This window comes from Urtica dioica, chromosome 2, assembly GCF_054948205.1.
Source record: "Urtica dioica subsp. dioica isolate 48M chromosome 2, U.dioica_male_clone48M_v1_H2, whole genome shotgun sequence".
Lineage (NCBI taxonomy): Eukaryota > Viridiplantae > Streptophyta > Magnoliopsida > Rosales > Urticaceae > Urtica > Urtica dioica.
The window spans coordinates 28,586,572-28,603,385 of NC_142757.1; positions in this window are offsets into that span (position 1 = coordinate 28,586,572).

Here is a 16,814-nt window from a genome sequence, read left to right on the forward strand (position 1 = left end):
GCCGGCATCCTGAAAGGGATGTGCCGGCGCTCGCTGAGGGAGGTCCGGCGGGCGTTGGGGCGCACGGCCGGGGGAGGCCCGGCCAGCGTTGGGCTGCACGGCCAAGGACGCAGGCGCGCGCGCGGGTGAGCGCATGGGTGAGTTTCGATAATCCGAATATAAGGAAAATAGATTTTTGAAAGCACTTGAATGTTGGAATAAATTTAAGTGCTTGAGAACGAAGGAAATAATATTTAAGGGTGACGAAATTTCGTAATAAGGATATTCGAATGAACTCGATATTATTTTCCGAATAAAGATTACTCGGAATGTACTCGGAGATTTAAAAATCTCAAGAGTGAAAATAAATTCCGAAATCCCTTAAATATATATTCAAGATAACGAGAATTAATTAATGTGAATTTTCTCGGTTATTTTTCGAGATTATTTTCAATTAATTAAGGACAAGATTGTGAGATTTTATATGGAAAGGACTTATGTGCAACAAATAAGGGCGAGATTGAAAGGAAAAAATAAAAAGGGGTCAATTGGAGTGAAACATGTCTGTCTGTGGTGCAGCCACGTGTTCTCTGTGTGGCTTGATGAGGAAGAGCCACGTGGACTTCTCATTTTCTCTTCCTTCCTCTCATTTTCGGCCTCTCCTTCTCTCTCTTCTTTCTTTCTTCTTCTCTTCTTCTTCTTGTCCCGCGCGAGAAATACCTGCCCGAAAAATTGTTAGCTCAAATAGTCATCATCGCTGAGACTCATCATCACCACCCGACCTCGCCTCTCTTCTTCTTCCTTTCTTCTGGTCGCGCGCCATCTCCGCCGTGAGCCTCCATCACCGCGCACTCCAAGCTGAGGAGAACGAGACTCGCCGAGAGCCGCCGTGACGCCGGAGCAAGAAAAACCACCGGGAAAGAAGTGAGAACTCTCCAAAGAAGCTTGAATTCGTTGATTGAGGTATGAATTCCTCTCCTTGGATTGAAATTCGAAGCTAGGGTTCATGAGATATGATTTGGGGGTTTTTGGAATCCGAGTTAAATCTGTGAAATTGGTTGGTTTTGATTGTTCATTGAACTCGTTTAGTGATAGTTATAGCTCGAATATGAGGATTGATTTCAGATTTCTTGAATTTGGTATGTTTTGGCCTAAAATTGTTTGAGCTATAGGGTTTGAGGATTTTGAATTTTGGGGCTTTTTGATTTCTGAGGATTGATTAGTGATTCTGAGATGTTTTTATATTTGTTTGATGCCTGGGTTTTGATTGAGAAGCGTTGTTTGATTTTGGATGAATTTTGGTTGATTTACTTGTTTTGGCCGTGTGAATTCTTTTGGTCTTGGTTGAGGAATTCTGATTGTTAGTGTTGTTATTTTGAGGCTGTGATGGTTTGTATGAATTCTGGATGTTTTGAATGGTTGTTTTGGGTTGTAGTGTGCTTGGGCGAGTGATTTGGTTGCTTGGCCGTGTGAGCATGTTTTGGGCGTGTGATGCGTTTTTGGCCGTTATGCTTCATAATGTTTAATATGAGCCTCGGGATTTGTTTGTGATCAACTTTGTTGAGATTATTTTGGTTAGTATGGATTCGATTTGGATTGGGTTCGGTTTTGGATTTAAGTGTCGGGATTCGGATTTCAAGATTTTGTTATGTTTTGGGAATCATGAATGGACTCATTTTCGGATTTCCCGACTTGATTGCAGATCTAGACGGATGAGCGGAAACCGGACGAGTCAAAGGCGACGAAGCCGGGTTTTGAAGACTTTAAGAAAAAGAGTTATCTAAATTAAAGCTCGATTAACTCGTGAGTCTTTTAATCGCTTATAGCATTTAAATACTCTTGGATTTGATTATGTAATGTATTTCTTGTATTTAAATAAATAATTTATGATTATTTATTTAACAACGTTTAAGAATTTAATTTTATTATTCGCTTTGGAATTCTCGGTTACTTTTTATTCGGATCAATTTATTAAAGACTCATAAGCATATTATTGGATTTTATTTTGTATTATTCTCGATACGAAAATACGCGAGTCTTGAATAAGTTTGACTTATGAAAAACCGGAGAATAATAAATTAAATTCTTGAATTCTGAACCAACTCTAATCTAATCCCGACAACGAACCTTATCTTTTCAAGTAGTTTCGAATCCAATAACTAACGAAGTTTCAACTTCGGATTTTAGTTCTCTCGACGCTTCAGGACGTGCTAAAGGTCTCGGGATGCGTGTAATCAGAGTTTCGTGACACTTATGCTCCGGCGAGTTATAGCCTTCGAGAGTTTCGTTTCTAGCGAGATCCTTACTCCCGCAAAACGTCTTGAAGAAGAGTTGCGACAATCTCGACTTCTGGCCATGGCGCATCCTCTTCGCATCGCGAATGATAGCCATATCAATCTCGTTGCGAATAGGATTTGCGGAGACAAGCTCACCAGTATCAGGATGAGCGTACACAAAGCGGTACTCGTTATGAATCGAACTCATAAGAGCCGCCACACTCTAAGCCACCACACTCTTGATTAGGTTTCCTATGCGGTTTTGGAATGTCCTGATCAATGGGTTTAGAACGCTTGCTGTGTCTGATCGTAACGACCTATGTTTGCTCCAAGAGTCCCAACACCAGCTCTCGAGGAAACGAGGCCAGTCGTTGGTTCCCGCTTCTTCCTCGGCATCTGTGGGGGATCACGATCTCCTCCTGATGTGTCTAGACATGAAGTCGACATCTTGCAAAATGAATTGTAGTTAGTATTTATTATTTAATTAGTATTCGACGACTGTGGTTATTACATGGTGTTAGTCATTCATCGTCGTCACTCGATGTAATGTTATATCAACATCAACATCGTCTCCCTGAGAAACGGCGCATACCTCATCTTCTTCATCCACTTCTTCATCATCGTCAACAACAGTAACAAGCTCGACCGTAGCGGTTTCGTGTCAATGATTAAGACGGTCGATATTTGACAATTCTATTGTCAACGGAATCGATGCTGAAGTGGTCAGGTCAACTTCAGGAATGTCCATTATCCCTCGATGATTACATTCCTGAACGATTTCCCATTCGTGACCCTTAACGAGATCTTGGATGTAAACCACTTGCATCGCCTGAGTCGCGAGTGTATAAGGCTCTTATGTAAACCACTCTTAGGCGGTATACGAACTCGTTGCTCCGGTGGTCTTATCATCGTGCACTATACGCCCTGCATTGTACTTGTCACCATACCATATGCATTACGCGAGCCCATCTGGGACTTTGACGGATTGGAGGAACTCGGTAAACCGCTGTCTCTGCTCAAGGGTTAACGTGTTCACTACTGACGATATGTACCACCTATTCCATTGTTGTCTCAAGTGCAGAGAAGACTTGATTTTCAAGCCCATTAAGTCAAATCTCGACTTCTTTGTATCGTAGTTCTTCTTTTCCAAGCTGAGCTCACGTTCTTCTCTATATGCATGACGTCCATGTTGTGCTTCAACTTTAACTCTGACCAGTAAGACAACTCATAGAAGATGCTCTTTTTGGTCCAATTCAATTCGCACTCAGCACATTTTCGCTTTCCGGCATGTTTGCCAATTGTTGTGCAAGAAACACTAGCCAACTGATTGAGTATGTCTTGCGCAGCCAACTTGACAGATTTACGGCGTTTCTCGTGGCGATCTACGTAGTGATCAATGCTTTTCCTCAATCGGTGAGGTGTAGGCAAGAATCGACGATGGTCATAGTAGAGGATCCTGTTTCTGACTTTCATAGACGGCGTCTCAAGGTTGCACGTGGGGCACACAAGATATCCTTGGCCACTCCATCCCGACAAATACGAACGAGCCGAAAAGTCGTTTATCGTCCATAGAAGCGCGACAAGAAAGCGAAACACTTCATCGTTCGCCCCATCTCGCACTTGGAACCCAGTATCCCACAATTCTTTTAGCTGTTCAACAACTGGTTGTAAGAACATGTCCATGTCTTTTCCAGGTGAGCTCGGTCCAGGTATCAGAATTGTTAGCATCAGGTACTCCTTTTTCATGCACAATCAAAGGGGCAAGTTGTACGCAGTTAGTACCACGGGCCACATACTGTACGCTAGACTCATTTCCCTAAACATGTTGCGAGGCTCTGCAGCAAAATATGGATATCTCTCGTCTAGATTCTTCCACATCGAACAATCCGCAGGATGTCGCAAAACGCCTTCTTCCTTGACGCGATCGCGTTCGTGCCACTGCATCTCAAGCGACGTGTGTCGAGAAGCATACAATCGCTTCAATCGATCTTTCAAAGGAAAGTATCGCAATATTTTTTGTGATACATTCTTCCCGGTTGGCTTCCATCTACTCTCATTGCAAATTGGGCACACTTCAGCTTTCTCGAGATCTTTTCGAAATAACACAATTATTGATGCACGCCTCGATCATATCGTATCCCATGCCGAAACGCTTCAGCTTCGTCGTGGCCTCGTAGTGTTTTTTCGGAATGCGGTTACCAATCGGATGAGACTTCCTCAAGAGTTGCAACAATTCTGTAAACGACTTGTTCGTCCAATGGTTCGTGACTTTGATGTGCATCAATGAAACCAGGAACGACAAAGACGAAAAACTCTTTGCATCCAGGGTACAATTCCGCTTCCAAATTGACGAATAAGTCTTCCACTTTCTCCTCTGCACGTACTTCACTCGGAGTCGGATCCGCAAAGTCATCGAATTCCTCGTGATCCATTATATCATGGAGAGCATCGTGCAATCCACCGACTCCTCTCTGGTTAGTTTCGTTGGCATCGTCTACTAGGATAAGCACATGACGTTCGCCGTGATGATACCATTCGGTGTCTCCCGGGGTAAACCCCTTGTTCAAAAGGTGATTCTTTACGACCCCGATGTCCTGCCATGTCACGTTATTGCAAGACTTACAAGGACAACAATATTGACCATTTTTGTTCGGGACTCTACTTGCAAGACGGATAAACTCGTTAACCCATGTTTTATACTGCAAACTCAATCGATTGTTCTCGGTAATCCAATCCCTACTTAGATTTGACATTCCGTTGAATGAGAGGGGAAATTGAGAGATAAAAATGAATCGTTAGAATTCATTTTGTAAGAGTGAATTGTTAGGAAATTGAGAGGTAAAAATGAATGGTTAGGATCCGTTTCGTAAGGAATTTGAGATGAAAAAATGAATCGTTAATATTTGAAAGAGTCGAGAGGGAATTTGTAAGAGTGAAAGAGAAATTGTGAAAGACATGTATTAATTTTGAAAAATTGTTAGAATTCTCTATGATATACAAATTCAGTACTGATTTCATTAACGAGTTAACCAATTTCGATAAATTAGTTAATTCGTTAAAATATATTATCTAAAGAGGTAATTTTTTTCATAATTACATTTTATTCTACAAAAAATTTGACAGAGTTTCCCCTATAATATTGACTTACCTCACACGGGCGGGTGGGCGGCGCTGGTCGAGGGCAGGGGGGGCTAGTCGCGGCCGGGGGGCGAAGGGCGGCGCGCTGGAGCGTCGGGTTGGTCGAGGGCAAGGGGGGAGGGGTCGCGGGAAGGAGGCGTAGGGCGGCGTGCAGGCTGGGGGCGAGTGGGGCTGGTCGCGGGCGGGGGGGGGGGGGGGTGGGGAGGACGCGCTGGTCGCCGAACACGTGCCGAGGGGACGCGCTGGTCCGAGAGAGAGAGAGAGAGAGAGAGAGAGGCATGCCGGAGGATGACGGCGAGGTTCACAGCGGATGACAACTGTGTGCGCTGCCGGGCCAAGGTCGAGCTCGCCGGAGTTGAGGAGAGAGACGCGGGGCAGATAGTTAGAGAGAGAAGGCTCGGGTGAGGAAGAAGAATGCTCGGGTTTTATAATACCTTAAAACTATTGGGTGCGACACCGTCGCACCTAATAATCATATTTGGTGGGACATGTCGCACTGAATATGAAATCACACAGCCAAAATATTTTGGGGGAAATTTCCTGACCATTTTAAATTTTAAAACCTATTGTCGCACCTAAAGATATTAGGTGCGACGAGATATTATCCGGTGCGACAGTGTCGCACCAAATACCACTTAACATTACCGAGATATTTAGTCACCTGGATGGGTATCAGGTGTGACATGTCGCACCTAATATGTGTTTAGGTGCGACATGTCGCACCTAATACCCTTCCGCACCAGAAATGTGAATTTGTAGTAGTGAATTAACACATTTACCCTATTTTTTTAACCAATTTTTACATAACAAAAAAAAACTCTACTCAATCAAAAGAGCTCATTCTCTCTTTTCCTTTAATAAAACAAACATTTGCAACAACCGCGACAAAAGCTGTGGTTGTTGCTATGAAAATCGTGGCGGTTGATACTTCAGCCACGACAACAGCCACGACATAAGTCGTGGCTATTAGTAAAATCAACCATGACTAGTCGTGGCTGTTGTCGCGGTTAATTTCGGCCACATTATTTAACCGGGAAACCTATTTTCCCGTCAATTTTTCCGCACTTTTTTCCTGTCTTTTTTTCCCGCCCTCTTTCCGGGTAATTTATTGTCCCGCCAATTTTTAATATGTTTTAAATGTAAAAAATAATTACACAAATAAAATCTTATAAACCAAAATAATATATATTTCATTCATATGATGAATTCATAATCATACTAATAAAATGTCTCGTACTAAAAAACTAAAATATAATGTACTAACAAACTAAAATAGATAACGCTCGCGGCGCTAATAAACCAAAATATAACATATTATCAAAGTAAAGTAAATCACTACTTGTTGATGCTGATTTCGGGATCGTCAACAATCACAAATATTTATATGATATATTCGTTTTATTTAATAATAGGTCTTAGAAGACTTCGTATAAGAAACAGAAATAAAATCCCAATTTGACTCGAGAGAAATATTAATACAAAATATAGAAGGAAGAAACTTTATTAATAATAAATGTTTACAGTTGGGGCGAAGTGCCGAGGTCAAGAGGGCGAACTCAACAAAGACTAGAGAATTCGAATACAAAAATTAAAGTTTGAGTCGAAGCTTGTACGTGCATGAAAATGAATACAACAATATTTTTTTTATAAGCGAAGAAAGAATCATCTCTTGGACACGTGTTGATCAGCTCGTCCTCGCCACGTCGCAAGTTGGTCAATTCTCAGATCCTGTCTTCTCGACGAGGTTTCAGCTTGACCACGACTTCGCTGCTAGACTGGACCAATGCGGACGATCTATTCTCCTCGGCGAGCTGGGCTTGGGCTGAATCACTTATTGGGCTTTGGTGGAACCAAAGCCCAATAAATAATAATTATTAAAAAATTTTATACCCCCACAATTAGCCCCTAAATATTTCTAAAATATTCTGAATATTTTGAAAATATTTAGTGCAGAGAATTCGAACCTTCTCGAATTTAAGGAGGGAACTTTAAATATTTTTGACACGTGGCCTCTCGTGAAGACACATTCCTTTACACGTGGCGTAGTCTGGTTGTACTTTAGGAGTCGGAGTCGGAGTCGAAGAGTCGCGAGAGTCTATTGATATCTTCGGAGATATCGAGAGAATATTTTCTTATTTGATTTGATTTCATTCGAAATCATTAGATTTTTACGGGATTTGGTTAAACATAAGGATATATAAATAAGCGCGCCGAAGAGTGACTTCCTTTCATTTATATTCTCATCATTTGCAGTAAAAAGGTAACTCTTTCTTCTTCTCATCTACTTCGAACTTGAGTTCTCTCTCTAGGTTCTTTAAATTTGTTTAGACTTCGGCTATTTTTCGTTTTAGTTCGACCAACGAACTCAAACAAATTCATATCTTTATACACTTCGTCCTTTAAAATTCTTAGTTTAGATGTCGAACTCAGGACTTCGTCCGTCGGGGTCCCAACCATTAGGAAACGAGGATATTCTTTTACCCTCTACCGTAATTATTTATTTGGGCCTTGAGGATTAATTTCATTTCATGGAATTTTACTTGAAAATTCTTAAAGGGCTTTTCTTATGTTGTCATGAACAAATGAAGAAACATCTAGAAGCTCCTTCTAGAAGCCCTCCAAACCGTCCATGCAAGACAATAGAAAGAGAATTATTTTGTGCATTGATGTATGAAGATACTTGCCAAAAGAAAAAGAGGAAACGAATTTCCTCTAGAAGGAAACCTTCCACACGGCCAAGGCATGGGAGAAGCAAATGAGGAAACAAATCCAAGGCCTTCTAGAAGGCATCCTGGACGTGTGAGATGAGGAAAAAGGGAAGCAAATATTTGCTCATGAATATGTGATATTCTATGGAAAAGAGGAAACTACCTTTTGAAGGTAAACCTCCTCCTATAAATACCCCACCTCATTCACAACTCACAACACACAATTTTGATATTGAGAGCTTCTCTCTCTAGATTGTTTGGCCGCCCCTCTCTCTCTCTCTCTCTAATCCCTCTTGTTCTTTTTTTTGGCCCCTAGGTCCTCGTTAGACCTAGCATTTGTTTTAGCTCTTTGGCTCCAAGACTTGTTCTTGAGTCATCGTGTTTAAAAGTGCTCACACACTAAATCCTAACCACACTCAAAGACTCTAGTGGTAGAAACTTTCGTGGTTGCTCAACAGGTTCAAGAAGACTAGTGGGAGAGGCGTGCTGTGCGGGGAGACGAACGTTTGAACCTTCCAAAGACTTCTCAACGTTCAAGCTCCATTCGAGGTTGGTACCGAGTAAAACTAAATGTAGTTTTAAAATTTTAAATTATATGTTCATGCGCTTTGTCTAGGTTGTAAAAACGTTTTACGTGTTTGAAAGAAATTTTTTATATTCCGCCGCTTGCTAGAAGAGATAAATATTTTCTTAACCCTAGATCTATTCCAACATTCTTGTGGGCACCAATGCCAATAAACTCCCCATTGACTCAAAGAAGATGTGAGTAGTCCTTCTTGGCTAATCCCTCCTAATGCTGGTCGAAGACCTTGTTGGCTATAGACTTGGTGAATGGATGTACCGGGTTATCCACCGTCGAGATCTTCGTCACCTCCATGTCTCCGCGTTGTATGATCTCTCGAATCAAATGGTATTTCCTCTCAATATGCTTAGAGCGCTTATGGCTTCGAGGTTCCTTTGAGTTAGCGATAGCCCCACTGTTATCACAATAAAGTGTCATGGGCTCGTCGACTTTTGGATCGACTTCTAAATACTTAAGGAATTTTCTAGGCCATACCACCTCTTTGGATGCTTCACAAGCAACCACATATTTTGCTTCCATTGTGAAGTCAGCAATGCAGGATTGCTTGATACTCCTCCATGTTAGGAATATTGCCCACTTGAAGATAATGAATAAATGATTACTAAATTCGATAATAAGATAAATCTATTAGCATTATATGATTAGTGGCTTGAGTTCTAAACAATTAGAATCAATAACAACTATCTTCCATAGCCTCCGTATTAAACTGAGTGACGTGCTGGGCACCTGAGTTCGGGCGGTGAGCTAAAACGAGGTCGATGACTGATAGACGCCTGGAAAACTATATCTAAAGTCATATATGTGGAACACATAGGTGAAGGCTGATCACTATGTGGGAGCATTCTACACTTGTGGTAAATGTACGACTTAGACAGGTCTTGGTTGTAGATGTGTCGTTTAAGGACCGTTACGACACACTAACCGAGGCCACTATGATGGTCACAGTGAGACTTGATCTAAATCCTGAAGTGATCATGGACACTGGGTTATGTTATTGAGCTCTTTGACTCATTCGCTAAAAGGCTATTCATGCTAATCACAACTTATGTCTTGGGAGTTTTCTCAGAGCATAATTCGAGTGGGAAGTGATTTACAGATACGGAATCCAGCCTTCCTGAAAGAAGGTTAATGTTCACTCACCTAAGGGTTGATTCCAGAACCGATAGATTGCTAGCACTTTCGAAGTAAGTAACGTTCGAAAGAATCTTTCGCTGGGGAAGCAACAATGCTTAGGGCTGATATGTATCAAGAGAAGTATAACGGAAAAAATTGACTTCTCTTGACACGGGTTGAACCTGGGGGATCTTGATCACGAACTGACTATATCAGTGGACACTCGTCACGATGAGTAAATATAATTCTAGTATAAAGGAGAGTTCAGTCTTGGCTTACAAGGTGGAGTATTTGACCAAGATTAGACGAATCGATGGAAAAAGAGAAAGGACTATTTCGTCTTTTTCATCGGATTTGTTACGCTTCTATTACTAGGTCCATAGTCCCCGATTCGGCTCTGATAAAGGCGGATAAGAACTTTCGTATAATAATGTTTATCGTTATTAATCTCACTTGCTGTAATTGTGATTGACAGCATTAATTCTGGAGAACGGGTATTCGCAGAATTAAATAAATATTTATGGTAGAATTGTTTGTTTATTGTTTGATCAAGTAAATAAACAATTATTAATTATTTTTTTTTATTTTTGGACCAAGTAAATAAATAATTAATTGGGTTTTAAGCAATTGGGCCTTGCACAAAATATGAAAATCGGATTCGGGAATTTTGGCATGAGAGTTGCGCAAATCCCCTTGGCCGTGTGCCTAAAAACCGATTTTTATAATATTGGTATTTACCAATATTTTCTCTTTAGTTGTTTAAATAAAGGAGAGAGAATAATATAAGATATTGTCCTATATTTTCTCCTTATTTAAAGGAAAGTATTTAGGAGAATATATGAGAATATATTTAAAGGAAAATAATATATTCTCCTTTATTCTCTCACTAAGTAAAATATTCTCTATTTAAATAGAGAATAATATCCCATAGATATTGATCTGACGGATGAGAGAAAAAGTATGATTCACTTGTTGAGATCCAAGGGCTTAGATTAAATCCTCTAGTGTGAACACAATAAAAGGAAATAAAATATTCTGGAAGATTACATGAATATCTCCTTTTACTACTATAAATAGGGGTTCATTAGAAGGAAAAAATAACCAATAATTTTGTGAAAATTTCGTGCATCCTAGCCTCTCTTTGGCCGTGCATCTGCCTCTCCCTCCCCTCGAAAATTCGTTTCCATTCTTAGTAAAATAAGAGAGAGATCTTGAAACACCTAGTTTCATGATCTAGTGAGATAAAGACTGTGCCCACTCATCTTTCTTATTCGTCTAAGAGATTACATTTCGGAAGACTAAGGTGTCATCCTCGAGTCCTTCATCAAGACGACGCAAGGAGTACACGATTGGTTTAGGAGCGTTCTGTAGCTGAACCGAAAATCAATGTAAGTGTTCGTTTTTCGTTCAAATCGGTTGCTTGATAAATATGCTCTCGTGAATTAAATTAATTAAACATAACTAGATCTTGTTAATTATAACCATAATTTAATTAGCTTATGATCAGCGTAATTAATTATTTTTCCGCATTAATATGGTTATATGGTAGAATCATCTCAAACGAGTCGCATCAGAGCGATTGTCCGTGTCTGATGCGAGCCCGATTCACAAACACTCCAAACAACAGATCTACCATTTAGGATGAACACAGATCCTAAAGTCGATTTCTTGGAATCCTTATTCGCCTGAAAATCGGAGTCGGTATATCCCGTCATACTCAGGTCAGCACCTGAATATGTAAGCATCAAGTTCCTAGTTCTCCGAAGATACTTTAGAACATGCTTAACAACAATCCAAAGCTCGGGTCCAGGGTTGGACTGAAAACGGCTTACTACGCCAACTGCAAAGCATATATCTGGTCTAGTACAAAGCATAGCATACATGAGGCTTCCCACAGCCGAGGCGTAAGGAATTTTTCTCATGTCCTCAATCTCTTGTGCAGTCTTGGGAGACTGGTCCTTAGAGAGTGAGACTCCATGTCTAAAGGGTGTTTGGCCCTTCTTGGAGTCTTGAATCGAGAAGCGAGCCATCACCTTATCAATATAAGATTCTTGAGAGAGCGATAGAGTCCGGTTCTTCTGATCTCGAAAGATCTGAATCCCCAGAATGTATGCGGCTTCTCCTAGATCCTTAATATCGAATTGCTTTGCTAGCCAGATTTTAACCTCAGATAATTTACCCACATCATTGCCTATGAGTAATATATCATCGACATATAATACCAGAAACACAACTTTGTCCTCGTGTATTGACATGTAAACACAAGGCTCATCTATTGACTGCTCAAAACCGAAGCTCTTCATAGTTTCATCGAATCAAATATTCCATGACCTAGATACTTGCTTTAATCCATAAATGGACTTAAGAGACTCACAAACCTTGGTCTCCTGACCTTTTTCCACAAAACCGTCTGGTTGAGCCATATAAATGCGCTTGTCAAGATTGCCGTTCAGAAAGGCAGTCTTAACATCCATTTGACAGATCTCATAGTCGAGAGCTGCAACAATGGATAGAAGTATGCAGATGGATTTAAGCATCGCGACTGGCGAGAAGGTATCCTCATAGTCAATACCTTCCTTTTGGGTATAACTTTTAGCCACTAGTCGTGCTTTGAACGTCTTGATGTTCCCATCCGGACCCCTTTTCTTCTTGTATATCCACTTACACCCTACTGGTTTAATCCCTTTGGGAAGGTCTATAAGTTTCTAGACTTTGTTGACGTACATCGAGTGCATTTCAACTTTCATGGCGTCAAGCCAGAGGTTTGATTCAGAACCAGCCGTTGCATGGCTATAGGAAACAGGGTCATCCATGTCAGAGACGGCTACGAGAGTATCTCCGTAAGACATGTACCTGTCAGGTTTTTGGGAAACCCTCCCACTACGTCGAAGTACTACTTGACGAGATTCTGATGAGTTAGGTTGTGTTTCAGTTGGGGTAAGAACAGTTCTTACAGATGAGGTAGAAGCATCCTCACCCAACTTTTATTCAAGCACAATTTTGCTTCTAGGTTTTACATCTTTCATAAAGTCCTCCTCAAGCAAACGAGTGTTCGTGCTAACGAAAGTCTTGTTGTCCTCGAGACTATAGAATGTGAAACCTTTGGTTTCCTTCGGATATCCAACAAACAGACACAATTCTGACGTACTAGCCAACTTGCTAGTCTTTTGCCTTAGCACATGTGCAGGGCAACCCCAAATTCGGATGTGGCCTAGATTTACTTTACGTCCAGTCCATCGTTCATAAAGAGTACCAGGAACCGTTTTAGATGAAACTTGGTTCATAATGTAAGTTAATGTTTTGATCTAGAGGAAACATTATTTAAATTTAAAGTTCTGTCTTCAAAAGATAGCGTCACAGATCCCACAGCCTTCGCCGACACCGAGCTCCCATCACCCCATCTAAAGAAGAAGTCACCTTCCTCTAAACTTTTGCTTTTCTTGAAACCAGTCAAGGAAATAAAAATATGGTTAGTAGCAGCGGAGTCACGAATCCACTTTGATACATTATCAGCTACTATGCGTGCTTCGGTAATCAGTACAATACCTTAGTTTTGAGGTAGGCAGGACAGTTCCTGTGCAAGTGTCCGGGTTCATTGCAGTGGTGGCATTTGTCATTAGACTTGTCCACCTTAACTGCCCGGGTCTTCTTCTTCTTCTGAACCTTGGTTTGGCTCTTCTTCTCGACATTGGGCGGTCTCTTCTTAGATCCAAAGGTGGAGGCTCTATGCTCAGTAGCATGTGCCTCCCCTTGATTCCTCTTTTTCTTAGTGAGACCTTCAGCAGTGTGAAGTTTCTTCATTAGCTCGGTAACAATGTACTCTAGCTTGTTCATGGAGTAGTTCAGCTTGAAGGTATCAAAAGATTCAGGGAGAGTCTCCAAGATCATATCTATTTTAGTCTCCCCATCAATTTCAGATCCTAGGATTTCCATTTCATTCAGGTAAATAATGATCAGCATCATATGGTCCCTGATAGGAGTCCCAGCCTTCATGCGACATTTCATAAACTGTCGGACTACTTGCTGTCTGGCCTGACGCCATTGCCATCCAAACATCTCATGGAGATTGTAGAGCATGTCGGTGGCCGTCTCAATATCATGATGTTGTTGCTGGAGCCCATTGTTCTTAGACGCTAAGATATAGCATCTCGCAATCTCATCGGAACGGAGCCAGACCACCAAGGCGTGTTTGTCCTCTTTAGTCGAATCATCATTGGTTTGAAGAGGAAACGGGGTCGTGAGTACCCACTTGTGCTTGTCAAAGGTAAGGACGATGTCGATGTTACGTTTCCAATCTACGTAGTTCTCGCCTTCGAGTTTGTTTGAGGAAAGGATGGTTGAGAGAGGGTTGAGAGACATCTTGCTGAAATTAAGGTCAAACAAGTTTATGATTAGTCTTTTGGTTTAGGGTTTAAGTTTGTTTAAATTTTTAGGATGAACAAGAAAGGAAAAATCTAAAGGTGTTATAAACGAAATGACACTTTACTCCTTCGAGGGAAGGCCGCAAAGAGTCTTCTTTCATAAGTAAATGACTCATCATTAATGCATAGCCAAGATGTCAATACATCAAATTTGACTAGCCACGTTGTAAAAAAGTTTGATCACTCACATCCTTTCTAAGGGCCTCGATGGAGGATTACTAGCGATTGAGTCTAAGTGTGTAAGCAACCACTTAGTCCAAGAGATCGACTTTGAAAAACAATCCACCGAGGGGAGGCCTTGTCTCATCGTTTCACTCTCGGACATAGCTCTTCGAGCAGTGATCAGAGCAAAGCGCCGTTGAGTACTCTCATTTAAGAAAGGGCCACGAGGGTGACTCTTAGTCTGGCGATAATTGCACTTTTCATTAGGTTTGGGGATTGTGGGTTTTAAACAACAAGTATAACCCTCCCACTTAGTTTTTAGAGTTGACACATCGTCTCTTATATGTTTGGAAACACATTTCCTTGTGTTGTCAATGGTGCCCACAAGAAGAGTAGTAGTGTCTAATTGTATACATTTGATGTAATATAGTCTTACGAAGACTCTTGCTTGTAACTGATTATTTATTAATAAATGTTGAAACGTTCATTCATTCTTCCTTGTCTGAAGCTTTATGATAAAACCTTAGTCTTTAGTCCATAAACTAACCTAGCAACATATGAAGAGAGATGTAGATTTGCATGAACAAACTCTTCATGGTTTGCTTAAAACAATATATTCACAATCTAAGGATCAAAGGACTATTGATCTCAGTACCATTGTTAGGAGAATCTATGATGTCTGGTTATGGGACATTGAGAGTTGGAGACTCTATAGTTCTTCTAAGTATCTTCTGAAGGTACTGAATTGACCAATGCACTTCTAGAGACAGAATAAGAACAAACCATTTAACCTGTTATGTCTCGAAGTCACTGCGTATGAATTGCATCATGCTTACCTCAATCCTGAATTGAGACATGTCATTTTATAGATTACGTATTCTCATTTGAGAAAGTTAGAGTTCGGATTTACTATGTGATTCTTAACAGGACCTATTGGTGAAGTACTAAGTTATGAAGATGTCATGAGTAACTTTGTGAAGATCTCATAGATATGGAATTCATGTATAAGATTGCTGAAATGCAATGTATATCACCTCATGCTTTGTTCCTTGGAATGTGAATAAATGAACTGGCCAGTGTCCAAATTGAGTCATGACTCTTTTGGATGAAACAATGTGACTTGTTAGCTCCTCGTGAATACATTGTTTCTAACTTATTCAGAAGCGATAAATGAGTTGAGAAAATAACACCTAGAAGGGTAAAATGGTAATTTTGTAAATCCCGACTAGCTGATGATATTCATGAAGGGTAACCATAGATAATATTCAGTGGATCCACTCATCACAATTTAGTTGAATTCTTGAGTAGAAAATAAATTTATTTGAACCGAGAGATTCTCAGTGTCAACTCTTTATTGGAGTTAGTTGACATTAAGCTAAACTTGGAAAAGGTTTGTGAACTTTTGAGTCCAAGTATTTTAGCTCAAGCTTTGTTCATTTGGATCCATGAGGTTACTGTCACAAATCATATTGAGTAGGAATAGTTAAACTAGAAGCTAAGTCAAAACAAGAACGAGACAAGTTTTACGAAAATTGTCAAAAGGGTATTTTTATCTTTTTGGACATAGGATGAAATGAATGTAAATAAATTTTTTGACATTGTCATATGATGACATATTATCACTCGGCCATAACAAGTTTATTGAGCCTTGTGGATTAATTTCATTTCATAGAATTTTACTTGAAAATTCTTAATGGGCCTTTCTTATGTTGTCATGAACAAATGAAGAAACATCTAGAAGCTCCTTCTAGATGCTCTTGGCCAACCAACATAGCTAGAAACAGAGAAATTATTCTGTGCATTGATGTATGAAGATACTTGCCAAAAGAAAAAGAGGAAAACAATTTTCTCTACAACGAAAGAGGATTTCGGCCAAGCAAGGAGAGAACAAATGAGGAAACAAAGCCAAGCCTTCTAGAAGGACTCTCTTGGCCGTGTGAATGAGGAAGGAAGGAGAGCAAATTTTGGTCATGAATATAAGATATTCTATAGAAGAGTAAACTACCTTATTGAAGGTAAACCCTCTCCTATAAATAGAGCTCTAATTCCTCTCATTTAATTCATTCCAAAGTTTAGAGATTGAGAGCTTCTCTCTCTAGACTTGGCCGTCCCTCTCTATCTCTCTCTCTAGTTTTCTTTCGTTTTTGTTTTGGCACCTAGGTCCACATTTGACCTAGTGTTTTAGCTTCAACTCTTAGACTTGTTCTTGAGTCTTCGTGTTTAAAAGTGCCCACACACAAATTCCTTTCTTTCTCGAGTGATTATTGTGATAGAAACTGTCGTGGTTGCTCGAGTTCCCGAGGAAAGAACAGAGACGTGCTGCGAGGGGAGACGAACGTTTCAATCTTCCTAAGGCTTCTCAACGTTCAAGCTTCTCAAAAGGTTAGTAAACATATAATGCTCATTAATAGTTTTAATTTATATGTACTTGCTT